Raw genomic sequence first — 13,820 nt, 5'->3', positions numbered from 1 at the left:
GGAAAGATAAGCAAAGAGCTTATAAGCAAGAACCATAGCATCATACAACATTAAGATTGTCATACTCGATCATCTTGGATTATCATCGGAACATCATACATATAGCATACTTGGATAGAACTCGTTGCATTTTTGCTTAATAGGTTGTGCACAAGTTCGTATCCGCCTTTTGTGCAATCGTGCTAGCGTCTCTCTAGTGTTGTGCAACACGAGCATCTTGGTGGATTCCACATTTTGGCTCACCCTTGGTTGCACAACCCCACATTATCTATTTTGCGTGTGTGTTTCCGTGTACCATATCTTGCTATTGGTCTACTTGTTGCATTTGCAAATTTGTGAATCTTTTCCAACACTATTGAGTCTCACTTACAATTGCATCAAATTTTGTGCCACCATCCTAACCAAGCTCCACCATAAGCTTTTACTTGTGTAGGTGTGAGAAACCGACAAGAATTGGTACCAATTGTGCTATTTCCTTGTTACACATTGGAGTGATCTTTCATCCATCTTCAACATCGGTGAAGGTACATTTGGTATTGGTTCTTCTCTTTCTCCCACTCACATATCTTTGTTTGGAATGATGGATAGGCCAAGTACTTGTACCAACCCACTCTTCTTGGAGCAAGACGACGACATGTCCTCGTATGTCACCAAGACTCAACTATTTGGCGCACATCGAGCTTTGCATCAAGAACAACTTGCTTTGGGCGACCGCATCGACAATCTCGCCACCGACCTACGACAATCCAAGCAACGTACAAGAGACTACTTCAACACATCTATGAGTTCCCTCAAAGAAGATATCCGAACCATGATGGTCAACCGCTCTTCTACAACTTCGTCCTCCTCAAGACAGAGCCGCTCAAGTCGACACTCTGACGACACTATCTCCGGTTCAAGTACACCGACATCGAACACTCTTCGTCGTGCCGCGCATCAAGACCGTCAAGCAAACCGCAATCCTCTACACGACACCGATTCTCAAGAGCATCATCAACGTCAAGCCCATGCCACATTCGCGCAAGCACAAGAAAGGCAACGACAACGACAACAAGAACAAGAGGAGCGAGCACGACAACATCAAGATGCACAAGACGCCGAGGCACAACGCCAAGAACAACAACTACGTGAAGCTCAAGCACTTGAGGCGCAACGTGCCCTTCGAGATTCAAGTCGAGCCGTAGCCAACCGAGGCCGACAAGCTCGTCTACATCAACAAGCACTTCGCGACGAAGCTCAAGAGAGGATTTTCCAAGCACGTGTGCATTGTCAAGTTCCACAAGTTCCTCGTCAAGATCGCCAAGCGCCTCCTCAAACGAGGCAAGAACATCAAGTCCATCGAGAGCATGAAGACAATGGACCCCCTCCTAGACAAGAGCAACATGAGGTCGACAATCCTCCTCGTCAAGAGCAACATGACATTGTCAATCCTCAACGACATGGGCGTCATCATCCCCGACCCCAACACAATAAAGAGCAACGCTATGGCAAGCTAAAGTTCATCATGCCCAAGTTCACCGGAAGCAATGACCCCGAAGAGTACATATCATGGGCATTGAAGGTCGACAAAATCTTCCGCTTGCACAACTACGAAGAAGAGAAGAAGATCGCGAGGGCATCCCTTGAATTCCAAGACTACGTCCTCATTTGGTGGGAACAAGTCCTTGAGCGCCGAGGGGCCAAAGGTGAACCGCCAATCACCACTTGGGCGCAAATGAAGGATGTCATGAGAGCACGATTCGTGCCAAACTACTACAACCGCGACCTCTTCAAGAAACTCCAACTCCTCAAGCAAGGAACCAAGAGCGTTGAAGAGTACTACAAGGAAATGGAGATTGCCATGATACGAGCCAATGTCACGGAAGATGATGAGCAAACTATGGCACGTTTCTTGAATGGACTCAATCATCCTATCAAGAAGATCGCCGACTTCCAACCATACTCGAACCTCATCGAGCTAGTGCATCAAGCTACCAAAGCGGAACACCAAGTGCAAGATGATCTCAAATATGCCAAGTTCTCATCCAAGTCATATGGTTTCCCCAACAATCAAGCTTCAACGACTCCAACACCTTCTACCTCAACCAAGCCATCTACAAGCAACGGCGACAAGTCAAGTTACAAGAAAGCTTCGACAAGCTCAAGTCGTCCTCCGACTACAAGCAACTTCAAGAAAGCTTCATCATCATCTACCCCAACCGATGAGACCATCAAGACAAGTTCCTTCAAATGCTTCACATGCGGAGGCCGAGGCCACAAGTCCTTTGAGTGCACAAACAAGCGCACCATGATCCTCAACGACGACGGAACCTACGACTCCATGAGTGAAGGAGAAATGGAAGCCCTTGAGCAAGTGGCCATGCACCGACAAGTGAACAACGAAGATGAAGATGATCAAGTCTTTTGTGACGAAGATTCAAGCCCCGCTCTTGTTGTCTCCAAGGTCTTGACTCTTCAACATCAACAAGACGAAGACCAAAGATGCCATATCTTCCACACAAAGTCGGCATCAATGGAAGGTCCGTCAAGGTCATCATCGATGGAGGGAGTTGCCATAAGTTAGCGAGTGAAGAACTATGCTCCAAACTCCAATTGGTCAAGATGAAGCACCCGCACCCATACAAGGTTCAATGGCTAAGCAACACCGGCACCATACTGATGAGGACATCAATACCATTGTTACACCCACAGCCCCTGCTGCTATACATACTGGACCAATCACTAGAGCTCGCGCACGCCAATTAAATTACCAGGTACTTTTGTTTCTTGGTAATGATTCTAATGTTCATGAGAATATGATGCTGCCTAAAATTGGATACGTTTGTTTTGCTTACAAATGAAGGGCCTAGCTTTGAGAAGGATGAACATTGGAGCAAGAACAAGCATGGAGATGATGGCATGCGCATGGGGGACAAGAACGGAGTTACAAGTGATGATTTCAGGACATTGAAGCCACCATAATGCGTGCATGAAGCCTTGGACGAAATATACAAGATGCTACTTCATAGCTTTCGTCCAGAGGCTATTCTAGGTGCTGCGTCACCTTATTATTGGGCCAGGCCCATGTAATTTCGAAATACTTGAGTATAGGCTATTTTTAGAGTCCGTATGTGTGGGGAAACAAGAGATAGGGTTGGTTTCAGACCCCTTCCCCAAGGGCCACGAAATTCCCCCTCTTCCTCCATATATACAGCCCTTAGGGCGTCGTTTAGACTTTGGGTTTTGTTTAGATTAAAAGTTCTCCATAGCTGCAACTTCGCGTACTTCGTTTGTGTTCAACGACCAGACAAAGGCGTCACAGAACCCCACCTTGATCAATAAAGCTTTCATCTTATATTCGCAATATCCAGATTGCAATCTCAGTTTCTTGCTTGTTCTTCGTTTGCTCGCAGGAAACAGACCCTCGTGGTCAGGTTGATCGTGCTCCGGCGTGGTCGATAACCTCTCAGAGTTGGTTTAGCGATTGCTAAGGCGCGACGTCATCGCACGTTCGTAGTCGGATCGTCAAAGTCGACTTCCACCAAAGCGATATCCATCATCTCATCTGATGAGGACATCAATACCATTGTTACACCCACAGTCCCTGCTGCTATACATACTGGACCAATTACTAGAGCTCGCGCACGCCAATTAAATTACCAGGTACTTTCGTTTCTTGGTAATGATTCTAATGTTCATGAGAATATGATGCTGCCTAAATTGGATACATTTGTTTTGCTTACAAATGAAGGGCCTAGCTTTGAGAAGGATGAACATTGGAGCAAGAACAAGCATGGAGATGATGGCATGCGCATGGGGAACAAGAACGGAGTTACAAGTGATGATTTCAAGACGTTGAAGCCACCATAATGCGTGCATGAAGCCTTGGACGAAATATACAAGATGCTACTTCATAATTTTCGTCCAGAGGCTATTCTAGGTGCTGCGTCACCTTATTATTGGGCCAGGCCCATGTAATTTCGAAATACATAAGTATAGGCTGTTTTTAGAGTCCGTATGTGTGGGGAAACAAGAGATAGGGTTGGTTTCGGACTCCTTCCTCAAGGGCCACGAAATTCCCCCCTCTTCCTCCATATATATAGCCCTTAGGGCGTCGTTTAGACTTTGGGTTTTGTTTAGATTAAAAGTTCGCCATAGCTGCAACTTCGCGTACTTCGTTTGTGTTCAGCGACCAGACAAAGGCGTCACAGAACTCCACCTTGATCAATAAAGCTTTCATCTTATATTCGCAATATCCAGATTGCAATCTCAGTTTCTTGCTTGTTCTTCGTTTGCTCGCAGGAAACAGACCCTCGTGGTCAGGTTGATCGTGCTCCGGCGTGGTCGATAACCTCTCGGAGTTGGTTTAGCGATTGCTAAGGCGCGACGTCCTCGCACGTTCGTAGTCGGATCGTCAAAGTCGACTTCCACCAAAGCGATATCCATCATCTCATCGAAAGACGGGACACCTTTGCCTCTATCATCATCGAAAGACGGGACACCTTTGCCTCTAACAAGTGGTATCAGATTTTCAGGTTGCTCGGTGAGATTTTACAGTTTTTCGTAGTTTCGATCGAGTCTGTTCTTCATACCTACAGTCCACGAAAAAGCCACAAAAAAAATTAGGGTTAGTTCATCGTATCCGAACCAATCTGAGCCTTTGCATAATCTTTTTAGGGTTTTTGCTTTGTTGAATTTGCGGTTGTATCGTCGTGTCAAGTTGCTGGTCTTAGAGTCTAGTCTTTTAGAGTTTCGAGTTCTGGTCATAAGTTGTCACGCCGCCGCCGCACCATCATCATCGCCTTGCCATCTACCACCATTGCTTATCCGCCACCGCTTTGAATCCGTATCCATATACCACCACCAATCCGTATCCATATACCACCACCGATCCGTATCCATATACCACCACCGCTACCATATACCACCACCGCTGCCATATCCTACCACCATATATCCACAAATCCGAGTTCTTTTCATATTCGGTTTGTTTTAGAGGTCCATCTATTTTCCGTTTCGTGTTTCCTTGCCTGAGTAGGTCTCGGAAAAAAAGAGTCTGGAGACCCCCGGGCAGTTTTTAGGCCAAAATTTCGGCGATCAAAAATATTATTTCCCTATCCTATTTTTAGGTCCCGGGGAGTGTTTTGAGACACTCGCCATCATAGTGATTTTTTGTCACACTTTTTCGTCCTCGCTGCCCTGATTTCCGAAAAAAATAGTCAAAAAAATTTTGTGCCTATCCTGTCAGTTTGACTTGGGAAGAGTTTTGAGACACTCGCCAGTATAGTGATTTTTCGCAATAAAAAAAAGGAGCGCGAAAAAAAGAGCAAAAAAAAATTCCAGAGTGTGCTTTTCCCTTGTTTACGTGCAGCACCGTGATTTTGCTAGTGTTCTTGGCTCGCGTCTCTAGCACAGTCTAGCGTAGGACCAACACAGTACCGTCGTTGAGCGTTTATTCAACTTTGCATCTCTGAATTGATTATTGCTGACCATTTTTGCTACCATATTATAAGCCTTCCCAGCGCCACATACACCATTGTTGAGGAGAATGAAGCCATGCTTGCACGTTTTATGGGTGGATTAAATAAAGAGATTCAGACCATTCTAGAGTATAAGGATTATAATAATATCACTCGTTTATTCCATCTTGCTTGTAAAGCTGAGCATTGGCGCGAACTAACTTTTCTGCAGGTCGACCTTCATCATGGACACCACGTGCATCCTCTACTTCCACTTCACCATCACCTCTATCAGGTGCCACCTCCAGCCGTGATACAAGAAAGCAGGCACAACCACCACTCTCTGCCATGAGCACACCTGCCGGGCCTGCGCAGAGCTCTTCTTCTTCCATGGCGTCAACAGGGCACACAAGTGATATTATTTGTCGTCGTTGTAAGGGAAGAGGACATTATGCGAGAGAATGCAAATCTCAGCGTGTGATGATTGCTACTGAGGATGGTGGGTATGAGTCCGCTAGTGACTATGATGAGGAGACTTTGGCTCTTATTACACGTGAAGAACATGGTGGAGATGATTCTGAAAATGAGACGCAATACATGGCTCCTGAAGACGCTGACAGGTATGAATGTTTAGTTGCTCAACGTGTTTTGAGTGTGCAGGTCACACAAGCAGAGCAAAATCAGAGGCATAATTTGTTCCATACAAAGGGAGTTGTGAAGGAACATTCTGTTCGCGTCATCATAGATGGAGGGAGCTGTAACAACTTGGCTAGCATGGAGATGGTGGAGAAACTATCTCTCACCACAAGACCACATCCACATCCTTACTACATCCAATGGTTCAACAACAGCGGCAAGGTTAAGGTAACACGTACTGTTCGTGTGCATTTTAGTATCTCTACATATGCTGATTATGTTGATTGTGATGTGGTACCCATGCAAGCATGTTCCTTATTACTTGGTAGACCATGGCAATTTGATAAAAATTCTGTACATCATGGTAGAAACAATCAGTATACTCTTGTTCATAAGGATAAAAATATTACTTTGCTTCCTATGACTCCTGATTCCATTTTGAAAGATGACATTAATAGAGCTAATAAAGCAAAACAGGAGAAAAATAAGAGTGAAAATCAGATTGTGGCAAAAGAATTTGAGCAACAAATGAAACCTAATAATAAACCATCTAGTGTTGTTTCTGAAATTAAATTGAAAAGTGCATGTTTACTTGCCACAAAATCTGATATTGATGAGCTAGATTTCAACAAATCTGTTTGCTATGCTTTTGTGTGCAAAGAGGCATTATTTGCATTCGAGGACGTGCCTTCCTCTTTGCCCCCGCTGTCACTAACATTTTGCAGGAGTTCGCTGACGTCTTCCCACAAGACGTGCCACCGGGATTACCACCTATTCGAGGGATTGAGCATCAAATTGATTTAATTCCCGGTGCATCGCTACCCAACCGTGCACCATACCGTACCAATCCAGAGGAGACGAAGGAGATTATGCGTCAAGTACAGGAGCTGCTCGACAAAGGTTATATACGCGAATCTCTTAGTCCTTGTGCTGTTCCTATTATACTAGTGCCTAAAAAGGATGGTACGTCGCGTATGTGTGTTGATTGTAGAGGCATTAATAATATTACTATTTGTTATCATCATCCTATTCCTAGGCTAGATGATATGCTTGATGAATTGAGTGGCTCTACAATATTCTCCAAACTTGATTTGCGTAGTGGATACCATCAAATTCGTATGAAATTGGGAGATGAATGGAAAACTGCATTTAAAGCTAAGTTTGGTTTATATGAGTGGTTAGTCATGCCTTTTGGGTTAACTAATGCACCTAGTACTTTCATGAGACTAATGAACGAAGTTTTACGTGCTTTCATTGGACGATTTGTGGTAGTCTATTTTGATGATATACTGATTTATAGCAAATCTTTGGAAGAACATTTGGAACATTTACGTGATGTTTTTATTGCTCTACGTGATGCACGTTTGTTTGGTAACCTTGGGAAGTGCACCTTTTGCACCGACCGAGTATCTTTTCTTGGCTATGTTGTTACTCCACAGGGAATTGAAGTTGATAAAGCCAAGATTGAAGCTATTGAGATTGGCCGCAGCCCAAAACGGTCACACAAGTGCGGAGTTTTCTTGGACTCGCTGGTTTCTATAGGCGTTTTGTGAGAGATTTTAGCACCATTGCTGCACCTCTCAACGAGCTTACAAAGAAGGATGTGCCTTTTGTTTGGGGTACCGCACAGGAAGAAGCCTTCACGGTATTGAAAGATAGGTTGACACATGCTCCTTTACTCCAACTTCCTGATTTTAATAAGACTTTTGAGCTTGAATGTGATGCTAGTGGAATTGGATTAGGAGGTGTGTTATTACAAGATGGCAAACCTGTTGCATACTTTTCTGAAAAATTGAGTGGGCCTAGTCTGAATTATTCTACTTATGATAAAGAACTATATGCTCTTGTTCGGACTTTAGAAACATGGCAACATTATTTATGGCCCAAAGAATTTGTTATACATTCTGATCAAGAATCTTTGAAACATATTAAAAGTCAAGCTAAACTGAATCGTAGACATGCTAAATGGGTTGAATTCATTGAAAATTTCCCTTATGTCATTAAGCACAAGAAGGGTAAAGAAAATGTTATTGCTGATGCATTGTCTCGTCGCTATACTATGCTTTCACAACTTGACTTCAAAATATTTGGTTTGGAGACCATCAAAGATCAATATGTGCATGATGCTGATTTTAAAGATGTTTTGCAGAATTGTAAAGAAGGAAGAACCTGGAACAAGTTTGTCGTTAATGATGGATTTGTGTTCCGTGCTAACAAGCTATGCATTCCAGCTAGCTCTCTTCGTCTTTTGTTGTTGCAAGAGGCGCATGGAGGAGGATTAATGGGACACTTTGGCGTGAAGAAGACGGAGGACGTACTTGCTACACATTTCTTTTGGCCAAAGATGAGACGGGATGCTGAGCGTTTTGTTGCTCGCTGCACTACATGTCAAAAAGCTAAGTCACGACTCAATCCTCATGGTTTATATATGCCTTTGCCTGTACCTAGTGTTAAATGGGAGGATATATCTATGGACTTTGTTTTAGGTTTACCTCGAACAAAGAAGGGGAGGGATAGCATATTTGTTGTCGTGGATAGATTCTCAAAAATGGCACACTTTATACCATGTCATAAAAGCGATGATGATGTTAATGTTGCTGATTTGTTCTTCCGTGAAATTATTCGTTTGCATGGCGTGCCAAATACTATTGTTTCAGATCGTGATACTAAATTTCTTAGCCACTTTTGGAGATGTTTATGGGCTAAGATGGGGACTAAACTGCTTTTTAGTACTACTTGTCACCCCCAAACTGATGGACAAACTGAAGTAGTCAATAGAACATTGTCTACATTTGCGTAAGGATAGATTTCCTGATTTGCGCAAATCAAAGCTAATGCCACGTGCTGATGGTCCTTTTAAGGTGTTAGAGAAAATAAATGATAATGCATATAAACTTGAGCTGCCTGTAGATTTTGGGGTTAGTCCCACTTTTAACATTGCAGATTTGAAGCCTTATTTGGGTGAGGGAGATGAGCTTCCGTCGAGGACGACTTCATTTCAAGAAGGGGAGGATGATGAGGACATCAATACCATTGTTACACCCACAGCCCCTGCTGCTATACATACTGGACCAATTACTAGAGCTCGCGCACGCCAATTAAATTACCACGTACTTTCGTTTCTTGGTAATGATTCTAATGTTCATGAGAATATGATGCTGCCTAAATTGGATACGTTTGTTTTGCTTACAAATGAAGGGCCTAGCTTTGAGAAGGATGAACATTGGAGCAAGAACAAGCATGGAGATGATGGCATGCGCATGGGGGACAAGAACGGAGTTACAAGTGATGATTTTAGGACGTTGAAGCCACCATAATGCGTGCATGAAGCCTTGGACGAAATATACAAGATGCTACTTCATAACTTTCGTCCAGAGGCTATTCTAGGTGCTGCGTCACCTTATTATTGGGCCAGGCTGATGAGGACATGACTACCTTGGATACGACCAAAAATATTGCATACATGCATATTTGTCAGGTGATTTCTAGTGCAAACTATTCAATAATCTATTTATGTTATCCAGAACAAAAATACTTCACACACTTTTGTGTTTTGTCTAATTGCAGGTGTATGGGACATTTGTACAATCCACATATGAAGATAAGGAAAAAGGAGAAGTTTAGGTTCTGTTCAAAAAGTCCTCTCACGTCACTTTTGGGCCAAGAGAAGATAGAGTCCAAGTCTTTCACGTTCTGGATTCAGATTCGGACTGCACAGACATACCTGACTCAAAACGCCAACAACTTTTTCATACGGACTCCGAATTGGGTGATTCTTTTTTTGTTGGAAACTAGATTTCGTGCTCTTTCCAACCCAATTGGATTCACCTTTAAATTCGTCCGGAGCATTGAGTTATGGTCGAAACAATCTGACGTTGCACCAGAATCCGAGTCAAACAACAAGTCCAAAGGTGTTGCATCACCTCCACTTGGGCCCATGAGCCTTGTACGACCTAGGGTTGGTTTTAGGCTGCCTTGGGACGTCCTCCCACCTCCTTGGCCGCCACCCCTTGTTCCTATATAAGTAGATCCATCTAGTAGCTTTTTCCTTGGAATTTGTTTAGTTAAAAGTTAGCCATTGCAACTTCGTGTACTTCGTTTGTGTCCAACGACCAGACCAAGACCGCTTACGGATTCCCACCATTATCAATACTTCATATATATTCGCAATATTCAGATTGCTTTATCATATTCTTGCTCGTTCTTCGATTGCTTGCAGGAATAGACCTTCGTGGTCAGGCTGATCGTGCTTCCGGCATCGTCAGTAACCTCAGGAGATTGGTTTAGCGATTGCTAAGGCGCAACGTCGTGCACGTTTGTAGTCGGATCGTCAAAGTCGACTCCACCAAATCGATAGTTATCATCTCATCGAAAGATCGGGACACCCTCGCCTCTATCAAGTGGTATCAGTTTTCAGGTTGCTCGGTGAGAATTTCCAGTTTCCCCTAGATTAGATTTATTTTCTTACCTATTGTCCAAGAAAAAGCCACAAAAAAGTTAGATCTATTCATCCTTTTGTCCAAACCAGTCTGAGACTTTGCAATTTTCTATTCATTGTTTGCATTATTGAATTATCGGTTGCATCGTCGTGTCGAGTTGCTGGTCTTAGGGTCTAGTTCGTTTAGAGTTTCGAGTTCTGTTCACATTAGTCACGTCGCCGCTGCATCGTTATCCCTTCTGCTGTCCACCACACCATCCATCAAATTCCACCATGTGCTACCCATAGTTCATTGTCACAATCATAGTTGAGGTCGTTCACATCTTCGCTTGATCCAATCTGCATCTTATCTAGTTTGTCTTGGAAAGAGGGAGAGAAAAAAAAGACAGAGAAAAAAAAGAAAAAGAAGTCAGAAAAAAAAGAGAAGAAAAAAAGTGTGAGAAAAAAAAGAGAGAAGAAAAAAAAACAAAATTCGGATCTATCTAGACTCAATCTCGTAGTTGAATTCGGATTGGAATCTGTTTTGTGCACTGTTTAGTAAAACAGGCATACCTTCCTCATACGAAGTCCGTTTTGACTCCGCGAGTACTCAAATGAAAGCTAGCGACGAGCCGCATCTAAATAGTTGCAGAGACTAGTTCAATATTTGACACCTCAAAATCGTCTTCTAAATAGGTCTTTTTGCCCTCCGAAGTTCGCGGACACAGCTTATTCCAGTTTTTCAAGCCAGTTTCAGAATTCTTTCACTCCTCATATCAACTCGGAATTGAGTGATTCTTTTTGCATTGGAAAGCTTGAGTTAGTAGCATTCTTTGAAAAAAATTATCAGAAAATTGGCACAAACTTTTCAAGAGGAAAGTTGGAGAGAGTTGTTGTATATCCTGCTTGGCAGTTGTTTTTCATCATTATCTTTACTGCCGTTGTGATCTTCACTTATATCTTGCTGTCCAGAGCTACTTATTATCCTTCATTGATGCTAGTTGTGCTACGCCGTGACCTCATTAGTGTTGTAGGCTCGCGTCTCTAGTCCGGTCTAGCCTAGGACCAGCACAGTACCGTCGTTGAGCGTTTATTCAACATTGCATCTCTGAATTGATTATTGCTAATATTTTGCTACCATATATAGCCAACCCAGCTCCACATATTTCTACACCGTGTATACGTACGTTCCCCTGGCAATCGCTTTACTCAATCTTTGGAGTTATTTGACACCGCTGGTTGCCTGTCACCACCTGCTGCTTGGTAAGAACTTGTAAGATATTGATATTTGCTTTACTGTGAGCGCTTTACCACCACATCCTAGTAGTTCATAGGAACATTATTCTTGAATTTTGTTTCTTGTTTCTACTAATCATGACAGGATCTAGAGTCAATTCATGGGGTTTGTCGATCGTGGGAGATGTGCCATCACCTATGCAAATACCACAACCGTCACGAGAGGTGCACAAACATCCAAATGCACATGATCAGGTTAATGTTTCTATACCACCATTTAATGGCCGTTTTAGACCCGCTTTATATATTGAATGGGAGTTTGACCTAAATAATATATTTGCTTCCAATAATTTTGATGTGCGTAAAAAAGTTAAGGTTGCGGTTGGTTCTTTCACTGGTTATGCTGTAGTTTGGTGGAGTGAATATTGTCGGTTACACCCTAATGATATACCTACTACTTGGGATGATTTGAAACTTGCCATGCGACATACATTCGTTCCCGCTTATTATACTCGCGACATGATTACAAAGTTGCAACATTTAAAACAAGGTAGTGACACCGTAACGAAATATTATGATACTTTACAAACTACCTTGCTGCATTCCTCTTTAGAAGAAAGTGAAGAAGATTTTATGGATAGATTTTGGGGAGGATTAAATCGTGACATTCAGGAGATACTAATACATGAAGAGTGTTATCCTATGGACCATTTGTTTCATCTTGCTTGCAAAGCTGAACAGGAAATAAAACGACGTGTTGCGCACAAGGAGAACAAGCGCGAGATGCACATTCCAAGAGTTGATATGGTTGTCCTTTCAACTACTAAGCATACTATGACGACCACATCCGTTGTTGTGAGGACTACATCACCTCCACCATGTGACACATCATCACCGAGAGTGCCTACCTCATCTGAGTTGATCATAAGAGGTAATGGCAAAGGTACTAATCTTCCACTTCCACATGAGTATGATGAATGTCTTGTCAATTTAAGTGCACCATGCGGTGAGCTACCCACTACTTTGATCACACCAGCTACCTTAGAGGACTATGTTGATGATTTGACTTTGCCATGTGATCAACCAATTTTGAGTGAGCCCATTGAATTAACTATCGATGCAAAAGAATCAAGTGAATCAGGGAATAAATCAGATTTGGATCAAATATGTTTGAAAATAATTGTGCCAATGTTTAATCATTTTGATATGACCTCTAATCTTGGTGATGGTTCATCAATGTTGGGATGGTTTAATGATGAATATTGTCCATCTTTTCATATGAATAAGAGCTTCACTTATATGTGCAAACTGAGTTGCAATACTTTCATGCCTTCTACTTCTTGTGATAATATTTTGGCTTTATATTTTATTAACTATGAAAGTTACTCATGTATACATGTGTCATATGTGCAAAATCCACGGGAAGTAAAAATGGATGACATATACATATACAACATGTACACCTTGTCTCTTTTGTTAGCCACATTTCAGATTAAGCAACGCCGAGGACGGCTTTGTTTTCAAGAAGGGGAGGATGATGAGGACATGACTACCTTGGATACGACCAAAAATATTGCATACATGCATATTTGTCAGGTGATTTCTAGTGCAAACTATTCAATAATCTATTTATGTTATCCAGAACAAAAATACTTCACACACTTTTGTGTTTTGTCTAATTGCAGGTGGATGGGACATTTGTACAATCCACATATGAAGATAAGGCAAAAGGAGAAGTTTAGGTTCTGTTCAAAAAGTCCTCTCACGTCACTTTTGGGCCAAGAGAAGATAGAGTCCAAGTCTCTCACGTTCTGGATTCAGATTCGGACTGCACAGACATACCTGACTCAAAACGCCAACAACTTTTTCATACGGACTCTGAATTGGGTGATTCTTTTTTTGTTGGAAACTAGATTTCGTGCTCTTTCCAACCCAATTGGATTCACCTTTAAATTCGTCCGGAGCATTGAGTTATGGTCGAAACAATCTGACGTTGCACCAGAATCCGAGTCAAACAACAAGTCCAAAGGTGTTGCATCACCTCCACTTGGGCCCATGAGCCTTGTACGACCTAGGGTTGATTTTAGGCTGCC

Source organism: Triticum aestivum, chromosome 7D (genome assembly GCF_018294505.1).
Source record: "Triticum aestivum cultivar Chinese Spring chromosome 7D, IWGSC CS RefSeq v2.1, whole genome shotgun sequence".
In the NCBI taxonomy this organism is placed as follows: domain Eukaryota; kingdom Viridiplantae; phylum Streptophyta; class Magnoliopsida; order Poales; family Poaceae; genus Triticum; species Triticum aestivum.
This window is presented reverse-complemented; position numbering follows the sequence as displayed.